Genomic DNA, 21,613 nt, shown 5'->3' with positions numbered 1-21,613 from the left:
CTCAGGGAACAAATCAGGTTTGTGTCGTGAATCAAGTTGTCTTTAGCATCCCTGCCTCATTTGCTCAAGATGGGATTGAGAGCTGGATTGATAGCTATTCAATATTTCTTTTTATCCTCATCATTCAATCTGTGGTTTCAATGCCTTATTTAATACACATTATCCAAAACCCTGTCCTGAATTCAGAATTATATCTCCACAGACAGTGCTCAACACCACAGCATCTGAGTGCTTCACAACCATCAATGAATTTGACTTCACAACACTCCTATGAAGTGAAGTGGTATATTATCCCCTTTTTACAGAAGGGGAAACTGAAGTGCAGAGAGAGTAAGGCCAAAACTGTCAAAAGTATTCACTAATTTGGAATGCCCAATCTGGGGTGCCTTGGACCTTATTTTTTCAGAGTACTTAGCATTTTATATTTTCAAAGCACAATTTTCATTCACTCTAGTTGCAGTAGTGCTCAGCACATCTTCAGATCAGTCCCCAGCTCTCTCAAGTTGGGCACCCATACAATAAGGAATATACAGTGTCTAAGGCTGAGAAGTCTGATTTAAGCAACAGAGGAAGAGGCAGAATAGAATCTAGTTCTTCAAGGTGACATTCAACTGCCTTAATCCTGGGAGCATCCTTTCTTCCTGCAGTCCCCTGGCTCATTTACTTCACACCTTCCAAGGTCTCCAACAAATGAGGCAGGCGTCTTATTGACAACAATCTCATTCACAACAACATTCACAACCTGATTCAGTCCATCCTGTAGAAAAACACAGTATGTGACCATGTAATTAAAGACATCATCATTCTGCATACTCACAAGACGACCAAATTAAGATTGCCTGGGTAAACTTAATACTGGCATTTCCTAATTTTTGAGTGCTGAACTTTGAAATCTTAACATTCTTTCAACTTTACATTTTTTGGTAAAAAAAAAAAATTCCTAGATATTTAGGAAATCAAACTGATAAAAACAAATTCCATCATATGAAACCAAACTGACCACCACCTGGGTCACGAGCAGGCTCTTTAGATGTTCAGCACAGACATCTACCACTTGAACTGATGGAATAACTGGTGGTAGTAGCAGAAGACACTGCAGGGGGAAGGGAGACACATTTTGCCTGTGGGTTTCACAGCTATTTGCAGACAGCAGAAGAATGTTGTGAACTCAGGAATCCTACATGCTATTCCAGGTTCTGGAAGGGAGCATTCATTAGTGTTTACAAACCTTTCCAACCCATTCTATCCCAGTCTGCTAGCATGTCTCCCACAGACTGTCTCCTTGTGTTCCTTCCGTTCCTGTATAGTGAGAGGCAAAAACACCCCAGTGGATCTCTTGCTCTTTCGCCAAAGATGAAAAAAGGAAACAGCCCTTTGAACTCTGGGGAAAGATCCTGACTTGAGAATTTGTTCAGCTATGTTGCTGAGAACATGTGGTGAGGATTTTACCTTGAACCAGGTCTAGTTTGTTACAATTTAGTTACTAGAAAGCATTTTCTTTTTCTTTTTCTCTCGTAACCATTTCTGACTTTAATGCCTTATACATGTACTCATTTATAATCTCTCTTTGTAGTTAAATAAACTGTTTTATTCTTTAATTAAAACTAATTCAGTGTTGTGTTTAAACTGAATTGTTTGGTAACTCCAATTAAAGTAGAAAACTGTTGCATATTGAGCCTATACAGGGGCAATGGACCCCTATGATGGGGTGTCCACCCCACACTAGCCAGTAAGGGGTTAATAGAGCCTTAGGGAGGTTGCACGACAAGTAGCCAATGTGTCTGGAGTAGATTGCAACCCAGTAGCACCTTGGACAGAACACTGCAGGCAGGAACCTGGGGAGAAGAGAAGGCGCTCTGGATGGGCTGCTGAGACTGAGGAGGGTATTATGGCTGCGAGGAAGTGGCCCAGGGAAATGCAGTGATAGTAGAGGCAAAGGAACACAATAAGCGACTGCGGTTCAGAGGACTGTGACCCGAAATAGTGGGTGAGCCTGGGTCAGAACAATTTACTGCAAGCGCCATTGGGAAAGTGGTAGGACAATTTACTACAGTCATCACTGAGGAAGTGGCTGGACTACTGAGAAGTTAAACCTCCCCCAGAAGTGGGGGAATGCTTACAGTGACACAACGGGAGGATTGAGCCACAAAGACAACAACTGCTGTTCCTGACACTGTGAAAGGGGTTGCAGGCAGACTGCTGAGAAGGAGTGATGGGGTGCAGACCACAAACCGGGGCATCAACCTAATCCCCAGAACAACCAGGAGAAGGCACCAGTCTGGCAGGTGAGTGACGCACTCTGTGACAACCTCTAATATTTGAAGTATCCAGGAGAGGAAAATTTGGGACTGGGAGTGTGTTGGGGTCACCTGGAAAAGAGAAACCAAGGCTGGTGGAAACCAGTGTCAACTGGAGTGTTGCTGGCAGGCTGCAGCTATACACAGACACTCGGTATGACCTACATGCTGTTTATGAGCAATCAAGGTTCCAGTAAGGCCACTGCATCGGCCAATGTCCCGCTGGCCAAGTGCCATCGGGGAGACTGGTACCAAAGTCCAGTGGCATATAGGCTAGGTACCAGTGGTGAGCCTTGAGTTGCATGTAGGGTTCCCCTTTGGACTCAGAAGAGGAGCCCTCTCTTGGTGACCACGATGGAGCAGTACCCCATTTTGCCAACATGCAGTGTTTGGGGTCTGAGGATGGGCAGAAGACCAGAGATGGTTGGGACACTGAGATCAGGGTTGGCTTGCTTCTAGAGGATGCTGGGGGGGGTCTGGTGCTGGGAAGGAACCCAACACCCCTTGTTCTTTCCTGTTTCTGGACAGGTGGAACTGGAACTGGAAGGTGTTCTGTGAGACTGGGAAAGAAAGTAGGTCCCTCACCACTTGGAAAGCCCCTGTGGTCAACACAAGTCAGACTGCTGGTTCCATGGTGGCTTCCAGGTGTGGGCGGAGGGTCCTGCACCAGACTCAACGCTCTAAGCAGAGTGGACAATGCTATCACGGGCCCAGTAGTGGAAGAGTGGCCCAGGTCTCTCTACGCTGCCTTTCCCCTGTTTGTCTTTCTTCTGCACCAGCAAGCACCCTCTGTCAGTGCGCTGCTTTTTATGCTTCTTCCTCGGCACCAGGGATGGTGAATGGTGCTGGGAAGAACTCATTGCTGGAGAAGCACTTCACACCGATGCTGAAGTACTCAACACCAAATCAGAGTGACTCAGCTCTCAGGGTGGCTTCCATAAGGATAGCTTTCAGCCTAATATCTGTCTTTTTTTTAGTATGGGGTCTGAAGTCCTGACAGATCTGGCACTTGTCCTTCATGTGAGTTTTCCCCAAGCACTTCAAGCAGCTGGAGTGTGGGTCACTCACGGTCATGGGTTTGCCAAAGGAAGCACAGGTTTGAAACCTGGGAACCAGAACATGCCCGGCCCCTGGGGTGAAGGAGTTCATGAACGACAGGAATTATCTATTACATTATGTACAGTAATACTAATTACAAAAACTATATACACTAAAGTATGACAACTAAGAACAAAGAGTTAGAAGGGGGTATGTGGGAGGGGCAAAGCATGCATGCATGCCTGTGCATTGCTGAAGCCAGTTCCCTTGGCTCACTGGCTCTCCTCCTGCCTGGAGTGGTACCTGTACTCCCATGATTGTGAGGGATGGGATGAGACAGGATGGCTTAATGGGGGGAGCCCAGCTGCTGCTGTGGTAACCTGACCACAGGAGCTGCAGTCACCCTGGCACCAGCTGCTGCAGCAATGTGGCTGCTCTGGTGCCTCCCAGTGCTACTGTGGCCACCTTCCTGCTGGGGCTGGGGCTGCTGCTGCTGCCACCAAGGGGAAGCCACATTTTGGGTTCCTCCTTCCCCTCATCAGTCCCTTAACTCCTTCTCTTCCCCATCCCATCCCCCTTCATCTCCCTCTTCCCACTGCCTCTGCCCCTTTCCCCCCGTCCTTTCTCTTCCTCCTTCCCTATCCCCTGTTCCCTACCGCCTCTTCCCCCCACCGCCCTGCCCCACCCTTGGGCACTCACCATTGTACAGGAAATTGGCAGGCATTAGGTCCCAGAAGGCGATGGCCTGTTGCCGAGGTAGCAATCCAGAGCAGCAGCTCCGTCCTGCTCCCCAGCCCAGTCCAGCCGCAGGCTATTGTGCTTGGCCTGCCAGGGAAGAGCTAGCTGTGCAGGGAAGCTTGGCGCTTGCAGAAATTGGGGTCGGAGGGAGTGGCACTCCGTTTTTTGGAAACGCAATGCCCCCCCTCCCATCCAATCCCACCTAACTACACCTATACCAAAAACAACTGGGAAGAAAACCTTGCTGAAGCAAGAAGGGTTGTACTAACAATGGTCATGCCAGTAAGAAAGAACTGAGAGGGGGAGTGACTGGTGGCATCTCTTATACCGGCTCCAGATGGCGCTAAAGCGGCTCGACGGATTCTGCTGAGGGAAAAATCTCTGGCAATGGTCATGTGGCGCGCACATATCTAACGTGGAATGGATATGAACAAGCACTTGAAGAAGAAATAGTTTTCTCAGCCCCAGGGGAAATAGCTTTTTTTATAGAAGAAAAAACTGCAATTAACATGAGTTATGTTTTAAACACTTGATTTGTGAGTTTTTACCCTCCAGTAATCTCTTCTGTACGTCATTTTTTGAGGTTTTATCAATTTGCCTCACATCTGTTTTCCAGCCAGTCCCAGATTGATGATTTTTCCTGTCGTATTTTAGTTTTCTTCACTTGCAATAGTAACCAATGGCCACATGCTAATATACTTCTAAATCTTACTTTTCAGAGTTATTTTGTTGCTGTTTTTTGTTAAGCATACAGGTTCAGCTACATGTAGACATTACTGTCAATATTCCCATATTTGCAGTGAAAAACAGTAAAAGCCAGTATGATACAGCTGAAACAAGAAGCAAGAGAGTTCTGCATGATTGTTCTGATTTTCTTCAGTTAACATCAGGTTACTATAATGTGGGCTGAATTAATGCATATTAATAATCAAATGCTACAGTCTATGGAATATAATTTTTTTTTTTTACTTTATATGCTATACAATTCCAGCATACGTTGAATTTTTAAGAATACATGAACTCATTTTTATTTAAGGTTGACCCTTAATTCATTAGAGTCTGTATAAGGTTCTCAATAAATACATTACACTAAAAATAGTGTGCGTGGCAGGGAGCAGGGGAAAAACACACCAGGTCATGAGTATGAATCGGATACAAAATATCAGAGAATAAAAGATAATTGGAAGATTTTTACTGTGATGAAAGGAATTTATTCTACACCACATATATCAAAACACTTGTTAATGATGATGGTGATGAAGAAATGTGTTCAGTTCAGTCCCATACCTTTGAATTCTGATTGTTTACACAGGAACAAAGTTAAATATTTTAAGACTTAAATTTAAGGGAGCTTGTCTGTTCCATTTCATACTGAAATTCAAATGCAAGATGAAAGAGTAGTGATAAGGCAGAATCTGAGAAAGAATCAACTTAGGTGTATCTTAACTAGAAAGAACCAGATTTTAGAAACTACATTTGTTCATATAAATGAGCTGACATGCATTTCAGGCAGCCTTGAATTTAATTCTGTTAGCCTTTTGTAAATGAAAATGAAGTATAGTGGGTACGTAACAGACATGTCTGATTTCAGATTAATAATGACATGGATAGGAGAAAAAATTCTGTCAAACTCTTTCAAATAGAGATATTCTACTTGTCAGAAGGCTGCATATATGAAGAACTAGTTGAATGCTAGTGGGGCAGAGAGGTAGTGTTAGGCCAATAAAAAAATAATCTCTATTAGGTTGGGGAAGCAAATCATCTCATCTTGGTATCTCAGAGCTTACCAGGAAGAAATAATAAAGGCTGTGACTGTGTTACCTGTTTCATGGAACCCTCCCCTCCATGGGTAGGATTCGCTATAAGGAAAGGGTAGCCAAAATAACAAAAGTTCCCATGACAAGTGGAACCCCTGGTAGCATTCCCCCAGTGGAGTCATTCTTCTAGGACGAAGGGAGCATTTTGGAGTTTGAGCCAGCTTGGAGCAGCAGGGTTTTGGCATGGCTGGCCCTACCCTTCTTTTGATCAAGGGGATCAATGTGATTCAAATGAGGGTACTAAGACCTATTCTGCAGGAAATCAAATGCTATTCCATCCCAAGAAAATGTTGCGGGGAAATCTCCATGAACAACTTCTCAGACATATGCCTCTCTGTTAGCCTCCTTCATTGTATTTTACTGTGGGAGGGTGCAATCTTGTCCAAAATGGAGAAATATTCTGCACAGATTGCAATGGCTTCGATCAACTCATGAAGAGAGAGAGCATTCTGAAGAGGAAGAGACTAAGTTGTTTTCAAATACTTTGTGAGTTATTTTAAGTGCTTCACATAGAGGTAGAAATCTTAATAGTTCCTAAGATAAGTCAGAGAAATTGAAGACAGCAAACATACAACATTACCTATACATGTTAAAGTAGTATATATGGTATTTCAGTTAACTTCATAATAAATATATACCATTAAATAAGTGTAAGTATTTGCAACTGATTATAACAGAATTTATTTATTAAAAACAGTTACCTACGTTCTGTACATTGGGTCAGTCTGACTGTGATTCACTTTCTCCTCGGAAAAGGAAATAAGCAGAACACAACAATGCTAATAAAGGCAAAATGGTTAAGCTAGTTTTTCTCCACTGAAAAACCTTATTAATGGGACATTATTTCAGATATAAAATAATTGTGAGGAGTACAAACATTCTCTGTAAATGGGGAAAAGGTGACAGGAAAAGAATTTTCACTTGAAGTATAAGTAACGCATTTATCTTAAAATATTGTTAGACCAATTTGTAAACTAGTGACACTTTTAAAATCTGGGACATGCATGAGAAATAAAAATGCATTTTTAAAATTTTTCTCAAAAAAACTTAACTTTTTTCTGTTTCCCCCCAAACAGGTGGCCCATCTTTGTAGTTGCAAACCCATGTAAATGGGACCAAATAGTGGGGCAAGATGCCAGAAAGTAGAGAATGGCAGCTCCAAAGATGATCAGCACAGTCAGAGAATCTGTCATCTGCTGTCCCACCCTCTTCTAGGAGAGGAATCCAGACCTTGAAGAGGTCAGGGAGCTGCTAGAGAAATGAGGATTGCTGCTGGAGAGCATCCCTATAGCTGGAGCTCTCCATTGGTTTAGTGGGAAAGAGAGAGAGACGGAACTGGAAGCTGCTGAGTAGGGAAGCCAATGAGCAGGATTCAGAGTAGCAGCCGTGTTAGTCTGTATTCGCAAAAAGAAAAGGAGGACTTGTGGCACCTTAGAGACTAACAAATTTATTCGAGCATAAGCTTTTGTGAGCTACAGCTCACTTCATCGGATGCATTTGGTGGAAAATACAGAGGGAAGATTTATATACACACAGAGAACATGAAACAATGGGTTTAATCATACACACTGTAAGGAGAGTGATCACTTAAGATGAGCCATCACCAGCAGCAGGGGGAGAGGGAGGAAAACCTTTCATGGTGACAAGCAAGGTAGGCTATTTCCAGCAGTTAACAAGAACATCTGAGGAACAGTGGGGGGTGGGGTGGGGAGGAGAAATACCATGGGGAAATAGTTTTACTTTGTGTAATGACTCATCCATTCCCAGTCTCTATTCAAGCCTAAGTTAATTGTATCCAGTTTGCAAATTAATTCCAATTCCGCAGTCTCTCGTTGGAGTCTGTTTTTGAAGCTTTTTTGTTGAAGGATAGCCACTCTTAGGTCTGTGATCGAGTGACCGGAGAGACTGAAGTGTTCTCCAATTGGTTTTTGAATGTTATAATTCTTGACATCTGATTTGTGTCCATTTATTCTTTTACGTAGAGACTGTCCAGTTTGACCAACGTACATGGCAGAGGGGCATTGCTGGCACATGATGGCATATATTCACATTGGTAGATGCGCAGGTGAACGAGCCTCTGATAGTGTGGCTGATGTGATTAGGCCCTATGATGGTGTCCCCTGAATAGATATGTGGGCAGAGTTGGCAACGGGCTTTGTTGCAAGGATAGGTTCCTGGGTTAGTGGTTCTGTTGTGTGGTGTGTCGTTGCTGGTGAGTATTTGCTTCAGACTGGGGGGCTGTCTGTAAGCAAGCAAACCTGGAAATCCTGGATGCCCCATCATCTCAGGCATTGGCACCCTGACAGCAAGATTGTCTGGCTATGTAGACTCCCTCCTCAGGCCCTACGTTACCAGCATTCCCAGATATCTTCGAGACACCACTGACTTCCTGAGGAAACTACAATCCATTGGTGATCTTCCTAAAAACACCATCCTAGTCACTATGGATGTAGAAGCCCTCTACACCAACGTTCCACATAAAGATGGACTACAAGCCGTCAGGAACACTATCCCCGATAATGTCACAGCTAACCTGGTGGCTGAACTTTGTGACTTCACCCATAACTATTTCACATTTGGGGACAACGTATACCTTCAAATCAGCGGCACTGCGATGGGTACCCGCATGGCCCCACAGTATGCCAACATTTTTATGGCTGACTTAGAACAACGCTTCCTCAGCTCTCATCCCCTAATGCCCCTACTCTACTTGCGCTACATTGATGACATCTTCATCATCTGGACCCATGGAAAAGAAGCCCTTGAGGAATTCCACCATGATTTCAACAATTTCCATCCCACCATCAACCTCAGCATGGACCAGTCCACACAAGAGATCCACTTCCTGGACACTACGGTGCTAATAAGCGATGGTCACATAAATACCACCCTATATCGGAAATCTACTGACCGCTATTGCTACCTACATGCCTCTAGCTTTCATCCAGATCATACCACACGATCCATTGTCTACAGCCAAGCTCTACGATATAACCGCATTTGCTCCAACCCCTCAGACAGAGACAAACACCTACAAGATCTCTATCATGCATTCCTATAACTACAATACCCACCTGCTGAAGTGAAGAAACAGATTGACAGAGCCAGAAGAGAACCCAGAAGTCACCTACTACAGGACAGGCCCAACAAAGAAAACAACAGAACGCCACTAGCCATCACCTTCAGCCCCCAACTAAAACCTCTCCAACTCATCATCAAGGATCTACAACCCATCCTGAAGGACGATCCATCACTCTCACAGATCTTGGGAGACAGGCCAGTCCTTGCTTATAGAAAGCCCCCCAGTCTGAAGCAAATACTCACCAGCAACCACACACCACACAACAGAACTACTAACCCAGGAACCTATCCTTGCAACAAAGCCCGTTGCCAACTCTGCCCACATATCTATTCAGGGGACACCATCATAGGGCCTAATCACATCAGCCACACTATCAGAGGCTCGTTCACCTGCGCATCTACCAATGTGATATATGCCATCATGTGCCAGCAATGCCCCTCTGCCATGTACATTGGTCAAACTGGACAGTCTCTACATAAAAGAATGAATGGACACAAATCAGACGTCAAGAATTATAACATTCAAAAACCAATTGGAGAACACTTCAGTCTCTCCGGTCACTTGATTACAGACCTGAGGGTGGCTATTCTTCAACAAAAAAATTTCAAAAACAGACTCCAATGAGAGACTGCGGAATTGGAATTAATTTGCAAACTGGATACAATTAACTTAGGCTTGAATAGAGACTGGGAATAGATGAGTCATTACACAAAGTAAAACTATTTCCCCATGTTATTTCTCCTCCCCACCCCACCCCCCACTGTTCCTCAGATGTTCTTGTTAACTGCTGGAAATAGCCTACCTTGCTTGTCACCATGAAAGGTTTTCCTCCCTCCCCCCCTGCTGCTGGTGATGGCTCATCTTAAGTGATCACTCTCCTTACAGTGTGTATGATTAAACCCATTGTTTCATGTTCTCTGTGTGTGTATATAAATCTCCCCTCTGTATTTTCCACCAAATGCATCCGATGAAGTGAGCTGTAGCTCACAAAAGCTTATGCTCAAATAAATTTGTTAGTCTCTAAGGTGCCACAAGTACTCCTTTTCTTTTCACTGAGTAGGAGTCACTGAACAGGGGCTAAGTGAGAACAGAAAAGCCAAGGAGCCAGAAGAGAATGGGGAAAGGAAGCTGAATAAGATTAGAAAGGGAAAGAGCTCAGCAGGGTAGCCTGAGAGAAAGGTCTGGCTGCTGGGAAAAAGGCGAAAGAGAATTGGCCAATCTTAACCATGTTGTGGATGAAGGGAGCAAGATAGCACATTTGAGAAATCACTCTAAGTAGTTATCACTGGGGATATTCCAGTCTTCCCCCCAAACGTATTACATTTTTTTCATTAGTATGAAATTTTGGCTGGTAAAAATAAAGTTGAAATAAAGTTATAGATTTGCTGGTAATTATTGGTTATAAACAAAAACTTTATACCACCGCTGGTATTTAATCCCAAACTGACAACTTTCCTTGGATAGCAGCTGTGTTGGTGAGAAGTATGAGTTGTTAGACCTCAACTACTAAGGACTGAAAAGTATTCCCAGAAAGTGTAGTTATTAAATTATAGGTAGGATTGCCAACTTTCTAATCGCACAAAACCAAAACAACCTTGCTCCACCCTGCCCATTCCATGCAGCACTGCCCTGCCCCTTCTCTGAGGTTCCACCCCTGCTCACTCCATCCCTCCCTCTGTCGCTCATTCTCCCCCACCCTCACTCACTATCACCAGACTGGGGCAAGAGGTTGAAGTGTGGGAGGGGGCTCTGGGCTGGGAAAGGGGATTGGGTACCCTGCAGGAGTGCAGGAGGGGTGAGGTCTCTGGCTGGAGGCTGTGTGTTGGGGCCAGGCTGAGGATTTGGGGTACAGGAGGGAGTGCTGGCTCTGGGAGGCAGTTAGGTTGTGGGAGGGGATTCTGACCTGGGGCAAGGCATTGGGGTGCAGGAAGAATTCCGGAGTGTGGGGTCTCGGAGGGAGTTGGGTGCGGGAGGGAGTTCACTGCATGGCTGGAGCCCGCACACCGCTTATCTCAGGCAGCGCCCAGAAGTGGCCAGCTTGTCTGGCTTCTAAGCGGAGGATCCAGTGAGCTGTGGGCTCTGTCTGCGCCCACTGGTGCCACCCACATAGCTCCCATTGGCTGTGGTTCTGGCCAATGGCAGCTGTACAGCCAGCGCTTGGGGTGGGAGCAGCGCATGGAGCCCCCATGGCCGCCTCTGTGCCTAGGAACCAGACATACTGGCTACTTCTGGGAGCTGCGCGGAGCCAGGGAGCCTGCCATAGCCCTGTTGAACCACTGACCGGACTTTTAGTAGTCCGGTCAGCGGTCCTGACCTGAGCAGTCAGGGTCCCTTTTTGACCAGATGTTCAGGTAGAAAACTGAACGCCTGGCAACCCTAATTATAAAGTATGTCAAAAAAATCTAACATTGGGTAGACGTGTAAAATAATATTTATTAGTAAACTTGTTTTAAAAATACACATCTTTTTATAAGTCAAAATAAATGACACTTTAGTTATTTTTTGGGGGGGTGGGGGCGAGGGCAAGAGGGAAGAGCAAAAAATAGGAATAACCTTACAAGCTAATGCATAGCAATTCTTATTACAGGTTAAATATTTCATGACTTAGAAAACCCTAAGATGCAAAAGCAAAGATCAACTTTGTTTTACCAGCTAATTTTAGACCAATTAGGTAACCACTGACCTGTAACAGGAAGCAACTAGTATTGGCCACTGCAGGTAAGTAATCACTGTACTCCGGAAACCAACAGCCATAAAAGGTACTGTAAGAATATATCATCTGGAACACTTGTGAAGCCTGTCGATTTACAAACTCTAGGCCACACAAGCATACGGTAAAAAAAGTTAATGAAACCCTTCCAAGGCTCTGCAGTATTGCACAGTGCGGAGAAACACATGTGAGCATTCTTCGTCTTGGTTTTAGTCCAGAACTGTTTCACTGACTTATTAAGTTGTAATATTAACATGCATATTATTTAAATACCACTTTAAAACTGTAAATGGAGCAATGTTTCTTTTAAAAGAAAACATTACAATTTAAAACTATCTGTAACTATGGCCTACTAAATAAAAAAAATTTAAACTATAGTAAAAGCAGGGATGACTTTCAGTGAGAAGTGACATTTGAGCTCCAACATTTTCCTCTAAGGCTGTTTGCCATCCCAAACAATGTAGGAAAACTCACCCACTAGCTAGTCAATCAAATTCTAATGTGTCTGCTAAGCATCATCACTAGTGCAGCAAGAGGACATTAGTGGCATTTAGTCAGAAATAGCACAGATAGGCAAATGAGGTCAAAAGTGCAATGAGAAGGCCTTGAAAAAATGAAGGGATCCTGAACAAATAGAAAACAAGGACCAAGAGTATGTGTCAAGAATCCTTCTTAGGGTGCTCAGTTCTAGCACAGGGAACAGTAATCTATTTTTAAAACTGCACACACACACTTTTTATTTTATTACATTCCAATTAAGTTGAAAAACTAAGTTTCCAAAGTGTTTCATAAGGCATAGAGAGGTTTTCAAAAATTCTGTAGATTGTAGAAGACCATATACTTCTCTGGGGTCCCCTTCCCCATACCACATTATATTTAGAGCTTTTCATCTAGGAGGATTCCAGAACACTTTAACTGACTATTTAAGGCTCTATCACTGAGCACTACAATGTAACTCTCTCTAGAGTGGAATGTGGCATTCATTTTAGGCCAGGTAAACAATACCACAGTTTTGAGGCGGCAGAACAAAAAATAATATCACTAAAACTACTGAGAGAATGCAACTGCCATAATTTAAATATGACCAGGAAACAGGGGTTAGTATCAGTATTCTTATAAAAATACGATTTACCTTTTGAGAGCACAATATAAATGGGTTCAATTTTATACTGTATCTAATCTAAAAGGTAGCACCTACAGCAACTCATTGCTCAGAATACTTTCCAGATCATTGGGTCAGTAATAATTTTTGCACTATCTGAGACTTTCCATCTAAATACTAAATCCTGTGTGACTAATGAGATTACAGTCAAAGGTGGTAGTATGATGGTTACTTATTCTATTACCTTAAAAAGACTATATAAAAAGACAAACTTACAAAAAGAAACTAGCAAGAATTATAAATCTTTTTCCATAACTCACTTATGTCATTAGTAATATTACTACTAAACTATTATTTTAATATATCACTCATTAGTAACATACAGAAATTAAAATATGGAACCAGATGAGTTTGTGAATAATATATCATCGTCCTCCACTTCTGGGTAATAGTTCAAAAATGCACGAAGAGATTTTAAATAAGCTCAATCACTGGAAGCAAAAAACACCTTGGTGAAGAAAAGTGCATCTATTTATCAATTTTCTGTTGGCAGAGAGTCACAAGATACATATGGAATATGAACTAGAAGTTCTCCAGTGCCTCTCAAATCAATCTCCACCCAGAATCACTTCAATTGCCTTCCACAACAGAAGCTGTTCCAATAAAAGATATTACCTCATCACCTTGTCTCTTTCAATTATCTTAACATTTTATGCTACCGCTGATCATTATAATACCTAGAGACATACAGAGAACTGTTTATTTCCACTAAAAGACAGACAAGACTGAGCAGGGAGCTTTAATTACTGCTCACCTTTAGAAGGGGTACACAGGGTCAAAGATGTTATTAACAGCAGGAGACTGAGGGAAACTGAAGAAGTTACCTGCGCTTTACAACTGTGTGGATAAAAAACTGACAATAATACAAGCTTATTAATGCTTATAATCATGCTTATGAGCATTGTAACAAAAAATACTGACTTTGCTTAAAGATAAAATAAATAAAAATACATTTTTAAAAAATAAAATAAAATCACAGCTTCCTGTGTCCAAACAGTTTTTGAATCTCGCTTTTGAACAACAATTAGGAAGAGAATTGAACATTACCATTTTGGGGTTGAATTATTAAAAAGTCATTAAAAATCCCTATCTTTCAAAACAAAAATATCAGAAGCACTCAAAAAAAGCACTATTTTTGTCAGAAAGGCAGACTTTTGACTATTTGACTAAGCACGTCTGAAGGATTTCCATGTGGGAAGAACAATGTTTTGAAAGGTTTCAGAGTAGCAGCCGTGTTAGTCTGTATTCGCAAAAAGAAAAGGAGTACTTGTGGCACCTTAGAGACTAACAGATTTATTTGAGCATAAGCTTTCGTGAGCTACAGCTCACTTCATCGGATGCATGCAGTGGAAAATACAGTGGGGATATTTATATACACAGAGAACATGAAACAATGGATGTTACCATACACATTGTAATGAGTGCGATCAGGTAAGGTAAGCTATTACCAGCAGGAGAGCCGGGGGGGGGAGGAGGGGGGGAACTTTTGTAGTGATAATCAAGGTGGGCCATTTCCAGCAGTTGACAAGAACGTCTGAGGAACAGTAGGGGGACATTCTGCAAGCCAAACAACTAATTTGTTGACTCTTATCTTAATACATGGTACAATGATTATTAGGTACGTACTGTGTGATTTGTTAGTCTTACGCAGATGTAAAAAATAAGAACCCCCCAATACATTGGTAACCACTTTAAAAAAAAAAAGCCAAATACGTACCACGCTATGCACTTGTCAAAATGCAAATCCCACCTTAGAAAAATGAGGTAGAACTGAGCAGCATAAATGTTCTAACACTGGTTTAGTAAACAAGAAGCTGTCAACTTCCAATAACCTATTATTCACACCTCTTTAATCACTGCCAGAGAGTCGATTATAAATAGCCTCATACATCTTTAAATAAGGTCATTCCAAAATGAAACAACAAAGAGGTTAGTAAATATTCTAGTACGTAAGCAATTCAAATTCTACAGGATAAAAGAACTGCATTTCTCAAATGTTCAGTTAAAAGAAAGCCAACAAATTCTTTTATTGACTGGTACAAACAATTGCAAGTATGTACTGTATGTCAGATCAATAAAACAGTCAAATTATGCTACAGTTTTTAGACAGAGCCCTTAAAAGGATTCATACTATTCATACCTCACTCCAAAGACAATATTTATAAATATGAAATAATACAAAATCAATTAAATGTATAAGCACTACCTGAGTAAGTCCATTAGGCAAAGTTCTTGTATAAGGATACTCAGAAAAAATACTCCTCTACATTTATTCAGAAGCAGCAGACAGTTAATTTAAGTAAATTCCTGCTTGATATAAACCCTTTTTTCTACTTTTATTATTATATTTGGTTTTTTAACCATTCTAGAAATTGAGAGAGACAAGAGAAGAGAGAATGAATACAAACAGGAACGTATAAAAATCTCTTCCCTTTCATAGAGTTGAAAAACAGTTGATCAAAACGATGTGCCAAAGTAGTCAATATGTAGTAAAAACCAAAACCAAACAACAAAAACTAGGAGGAGAGTAGAAGAGCAGAAATAAGCATATCTGTGCTAGATTTTTGTAATAGATAAAATTAAATCCAGATGTAAAGTTGGTATAATTTAACTAAGAAAAGTTAGGGACAGAGAAAAAGAAAAGAAGAAGAAGAAGAAGAAGAAAAATTAAGCAAAAATTTTGCATCCGAGTGACACCATCTTGAAGCATACCAAAATGTTATATAACAACAACTGCAACAGATTTCAGGCAGCTTTCCTCCTATTAGATTTTAGGATTTCTAGGATTAGATTTTTTCCTATTTTTGATTTGTAGCGTACAATTATCATTGTAGCCAAGCACTTATTTATAAAAAGTATTAAAATAATGAAAGTGAAACTGAGTATATGCATTTTGTATTGGGCCCTGCAAAATACTACTCTTTTCAATATCAAGGGGAAATCAGCCAGAAAAAGTGGGTCCCTTCAATAAGAAAACCCTACTATCATTTCCAGCTTCTGACCCTAAGAACAGACAGCAAGAGCCTCTCAGAAGTCTATCAACCACCACAGTGGGAAGAGTGATCTTTCAGATCAAGAGCTTTATAATTTTCTGCACTTTCAACGGCACCCAGAAGTAAACAAAAATCAGTGCAAAGATTTGTTCACAATTTTTGTGTGTACATACCATCTTACTCCACTCAGGAGAACAGCAGTTGTATTCCACACCAGGTGTAGCCTCCAGGTGAATTTCAACAGTACCCCAAAATAGAGTGCACTATAATAGTTTACCCAGGGAAGTGATAACATTGTGGATGACCATTGCAAGGTTTCATAAAAAAGAAGAATTGGCATAACTGGAATGGGTTACCTAAGGAGGTGGTGGAATCTCCATCCTTAGAGGTTTTTAAGGCCCAGCTTGACAAAGTCCTAGCTGGGATGATTTCTGTGGGGTTGGTCCTGCTTTGAACAGTGGGTTGGACTACATGACCTACTGAGGTCTCTTCCAACTCTAATCTTCTATGATAAAATTCTTGCCAGTCATGAACAACAGACTTTACTGGCTACAACAGTTTCCTGAAAACCCAGAAGCTCTAATCAGATCTGTTAGGACCCCAAAACTGACAGCCATTTTGGCAAAATGTTAGGCATATGTCCTTAACAGGTGGTACTGACTACCAAAATATTTCCCCTCATCAACAAGCATCATAAGAACACCAGTGATTTGTCTAGTCCAGGACTTTCTGATAATGGTCACCACCAGCCACTTAGGAGGAAGAAACCCTGTAGTAATCAGTTAAGGGAAAAGTTTCTTCCTAATCTTTAGTAATTACAGGTTGCCAGATGTCTCAAAACTTGAAGATTTATATCCCTTTCAAAGCTCTTTTAACAAAATATTTACCGTTATAGCACTGGATATTCTTGTTATCCACATAAATGTACATTTTAAAAAATTCTGCTTAGCTGTTGGTTTCAGTATCACCTCATACCATTGAACTCCACAGTCTAATTGTGTATGCGGAAAAGAGTATTTTAACAGTTTAAAATTTGCCACTTCAATTTCAATTTCATTGATTGTACCCTTGATCTTGTATTACGTGAAACGGTGAACAGACATTCCTACTATCTCTTTTCTTTATACCGTTCATTACTTTGTATACTTTCATTATGTCCCCTCTTATTCATCTCTTCATGAGACAGTTTTTCTATGCCACTAATCATTCTTGTTGCCAGTCTATAAACTCCCTTTATTTCTGCTATATGCTTTTTGAGATGTTCAGTTCTGCTCAGCCCATTTTTCCAGATGAAAATGTACCACTGATTTATATAATGGCATTATACTATTTTCCATATTATTCTCCATTCTATTCCTTATCCATTCTAACATTTTGTTGTTTGTTCTAAAGTGCACTGCTTCACACTGAATGGAGTTCTTCCTTGAATGGCACAATGAAGATGAGGTTCTTTTCCCTGAGTTGATACAGTAAATTTTAGAATTTAGTAAAGTTGTAGGAGTAGTTCAAATTATTCCCTCCAACATGCAGCAGCTTCAGTATTGTTCATATCGAGTCTCAACTAGTTGCTTTCAGCCAGATCATATCCTTGGTGAGACATAAAACTAGGACTCATTTTCATCAAACCCAAGTTACAGAGCTGTGCATCTCTGGCATATTGATAACAGTACAGCACATTGAAGAGGAAAGGTGATCAGATGAAACCCTATACAATTTCATAGAGGATAAAGTTAGCCTGCACTGCCTTCTGGAAGGTCTCCAATGGAAGGTTTGAATGGTGAAGGGTTACACCAACTAAGCTGGGAGGATCCCACAAGAAAATGAACAGCATCCTCTGGCTATCTGGTATCAAAAGGTGCCAATAGGTTAAAAAAAAATAAGCACCAGAACTTTGGAGAGGTGATATCAATTAGTGACTGGGTGCTCAGATTTTCTGATGTTGGCTGACATAGAAGTAGATAGTTACAAATAGATAATTATTGGTGTCTCAAGTCCATATCCAAATCTAAGCAGAGTGGCAGAGGTCAAAGAAATATATGGAATCAAATGTGGCTGGAGTTGGTTCATCACCATTTTTTCAAATGATCTCCTTCACAAGGAGACAGGATAATTGGCAAGGTTGTTAGCATTCAAAGATGTTTTTTCTAAGTGAGCAACTAAAATGTCAGGCAGTTTGCCCTTCCAAAAGAAAACATTAATAATTCTCATCAATAATATGCTCTGGTGTCTCTCTAATAGCTTTAGTAAGCAATGAAGGGTATTAACACATTCCATGGGTTGTTAGGTACAACTTTTGAAGAAAACCTAAAATTTCAGTGTCTGAAACTGGCTGAAATACCCTCCTCCCTACGCACACCCAGTACTGACTGTGTTTAGGGCCCTTTTTTGGTGAGACAATTCTCACACAATTGGTCCTAATCTATGTTTTGTCATCACTCAAAATAGCTATAATAAATATTGGAGTACTTTTGGACAAAAGCTATCCTGCTTCTTGCTGTGTTCTTCGAGAAAATGTTGCTCACTACTACCTCATGTTATACAAAAGCAAAAGCACAGCTGTAATTTTAAGAATGAATAGAAGACCTGTCCCCACTAAGTTTCAGCCTTGATAGAGGTGATAGTACTGTACCCCACAGCTTCAGATCCCTGTATGTTGACTCAGAGCCTTGGAAAGTGTCAGATAGGGAGATTCAAGATGGAAGATGATATACAGGGAGACATTTTGGAATGGAGAGATAGAGAACTTCATAATGAGACAGGAAGATATCTAAGGAAGGGGAATAAATGGAGGGAGGAACAAGTGAATTCTTGTTAGAGGACGGGGTAAACTGAGGACAGCAGTAAGAGGAGATCCTTGTGGAGGTAGATGATGGGGAAGTCTGGGGGAAAGAGAATTCTAGGCAATGGTGATCTTTGGTGTGGGGAGAAAAGCAGAGGGAGCTTAAGTTAGAGGAGGAAACTAGTTGAAGGGGGCAAAGAGGCTTTGGGGAATAAGAAAGGAGGGGGAGGGTAGAGGATCTGTAGAGGTCAGGGAAAAATCAGATGCCAATGGAAAATGGCTTGGGGACTATTGGTATTAGAGAGAAATGGAGGCTACCAGGAGATGCAACATGATGTAGAGTAGAAGCCAGGGCAGAGTGTGATAGGGGGGCTAGAGTTGAAGCCAGGATAGAAGAAGGAGGCAGAAGGATACTAGGGGATGGACGATTTGGGCGTTGGAAGAAAGGACAAAAAGATCAACACCAGGAAGAGGAATGGCGATATTAGAAAGGGCAGGAAGGAAGAGAGGGCAGCAGGGAGAAGGGACAGGGGATCCTGGAAGTCGGGAAGAAATGAGGAAGGGATGCTAGAGGAAATGGATCGCAGAGAAGTGAAGGCTACCAGGGAGAAAGGGCATTGAGAAGAAATGTACAGGGGGAAAATAATTGCATAGTGAAGAGTTTCAAGGAGGAGGGGGGCTTTCAGGTAATATCAAGGGGATTATGGAGGAAAGAGGCAATATCTGAGGCCAACGAAAAAGAAATTAATAGAGGAAAAGCTAGACATTATTAGAATCTAGAGTGCTTTTGGGAAAGGTGTTTCTAGATTAAAAGAGATTAGAGGATGTAGGAGTGTGACTAGGGTTGCCACCTGTCTAGGTTTTACCTGGACAGTGTTTTTTGGCTTCTATGTCTGGGTGGTAAATAAAAAGAATCCAACTATGTAGTATTTCTTTTTTATGGGGGCTCAGTCAACTTAATGTTAATTTGAATTTTTGTACTGCATAGTTCTGATTGATTGCCACTGAACTCACTTGAATATGAGTAATTTTACCAGCTGTCCCATATTTAAGAACTCCTCCAGGTGTCCTGACTTTTTCTTAAAAATGGGCAAATTGTCCCGTATTTTCTGCCTCCCCCCCATTAGTACTGGCGGGTCCAGCTGCTGGCTGGATCCCTGCTCACCAGCTGCCCGTCCATCAGCAGTGAGTGGGGTGGTCTAAGGGTTGACCATTGGGATGAGTGTGCAAGGCTGGTGGTGGGGCAAAACTGCAGAGCACAGGGCCAGGCCTCTCTCCCTGCTGTGGCTCCTGTCCCTTCGCTCCGACACAGTGCTGAAAGGCTGCTGCTGGCCACGGTCTGGTGTGAATCTTGGCAGAAGTCCGGGGGGGGGGGGGGAGTTGGTGGGGGAGGGGACGACATGTGATTCTGCATCCCCATCCCCCCCCCCATGTTGCCTCGGGAAGACGTGGCACCAGGTACTGGAAGAGGCAGGTCTGTTCTGGGGACCCAGACAGGCATGGAGGTTGGAGAACGCCGAGCAGGGAGAGTCGATCTGTCGGTCACCCCCTGTGTGAGAGAGCGGTACGAGTGAGTGAGTGAGTGTGTGTGTGTGTGTGTGTGTGTGTGTGTGTGTGTGAGAGACCATGTGAACCTTAAAGCCTTAATGATAAGAAGATAAATAAAAAGAATCCAACTACGCAGTATTTCTTTTTAATGGGGGCTCAGTCAACTTAATATTAATTTGAATGTTTGTACTGCATAGTTCTGATGGATTGCTGCTGAACTCGATTGAATATGAATAATTTTACCTGGTATCCCATATTCAGCATAGGGAAATATGGTCACCCTACCTAAATGGCACCCAAACCAAACGTCTAGTTACCGTGAGGCAGGGAGAGGCGCTGAGTCATTAATCTGTGCCAGCCCCTGCTTGCAGACAGGCTCCTTGAGATGATCCAGCGTGCGATAGGGAGAGGGGTAAGAGGAGTGAGTGACAGGGGCGGGGCCTTGGGGAAAGAGGCTGAACAGGGGCAGGGCCTTAGGGGGAAGAGGCAGGGCAGAGGGGCAAGGCCTCAGGGGGATCTGGTTACCAGCAATTAGAAAGTTGGCAACCCTAAGAGTGATGGACAGCAGGAAGTAGAAGTAGGCTGAAGAGCTCTGAGGGAGAAGTAGAGAACAGAAGCAGGTTTTATGGGAGATGAGGTATAAGGACACAGATCTCTGACAGAAGCAGCTAACAGATTTGCAATGACTCCTGCTCAGTTTCTCTCAGCTGTATTCCATCAGCACTACTAACAGAAGGAATAAATAGCTCAAAACCAAACCCCTTATTTGTCACTGTAGCCAGTGGATATGACTGACTACTTAAAAAGAACAGAACTGTTAAACACTAAGGTGCCATTTTAAATGTACACTTTTCAGAGTAGAGTTGCACTTTAAACTGTCCAGAAACTAATACACAGATAGTTCAGATTACTGAATTGAGATATGTTTCGGAGTAGCAGCTGTGTTAGTCTGTATTCGCAAAAAGAAAAGGAGTACTTGTGGCACCTTAGAGACTAACAAATTTATCTGAGCATAAGCTTTTGTGACAATAAATTTGTTAGTCTCTAAGGTGCCACAAGTACTCCTTTTCTGAATTGAGATATGAACACTAGAACTGTCATTACCTGTGATAACTCAGAACAACATCCACAAATCCAGTCTAGTTAGGATTAAGATTGCTATTCAAAAGAGGGTTTCCAACGGTTATGGTACCTTTAATAATCAACTGTTTTAGGAAGCGTACAAGTAGAATTCTTAGTGTAAAATCTTTAGCCCAAATTCAGATTACTTTGGGAATAAAAAGCTATTGATGTCAAGAGCCGATTTGAATTTCCTGATCATGTAGAGATTCTATAACAAGTTAAGTGATTAGACCACAGAAGTGCTAGGAAGGAGGCAATATTCCAAGGGTGAAAATCTTGGAGGATAAAATACAACAGACACACACCACTATTAAGCTTGAGACTCTG

The 21,613-nt window shown here is 42.0% G+C and overlaps 1 protein-coding gene and 1 long non-coding RNA gene across 3 annotated transcripts in view; both read right to left on the bottom strand.

Moving 5' to 3' along the window:
- ZEB1 (zinc finger E-box binding homeobox 1) overlaps positions 1-21,613 on the bottom strand; it is a 216,275-nt gene that overhangs the window by 63,757 nt on the left and 130,905 nt on the right. The window lies entirely within an intron of this gene.
- On the bottom strand, positions 5,019-14,137 carry LOC122459034. Its single transcript, XR_006279453.1, has 2 exons — positions 13,599-14,137; positions 5,019-6,339 (listed from the first exon to the last, which is right to left on the bottom strand). It is a non-coding gene; the product is annotated as an uncharacterized LOC122459034 (long non-coding RNA).

The sequence above is a fragment of the Dermochelys coriacea genome, chromosome 2 (genome assembly GCF_009764565.3).
Source record: "Dermochelys coriacea isolate rDerCor1 chromosome 2, rDerCor1.pri.v4, whole genome shotgun sequence".
NCBI classification, from domain to species: domain Eukaryota; kingdom Metazoa; phylum Chordata; order Testudines; family Dermochelyidae; genus Dermochelys; species Dermochelys coriacea.
Note: the sequence above shows the minus strand (reverse complement) of the source record. Positions and strands in the feature narration are given on the sequence as shown.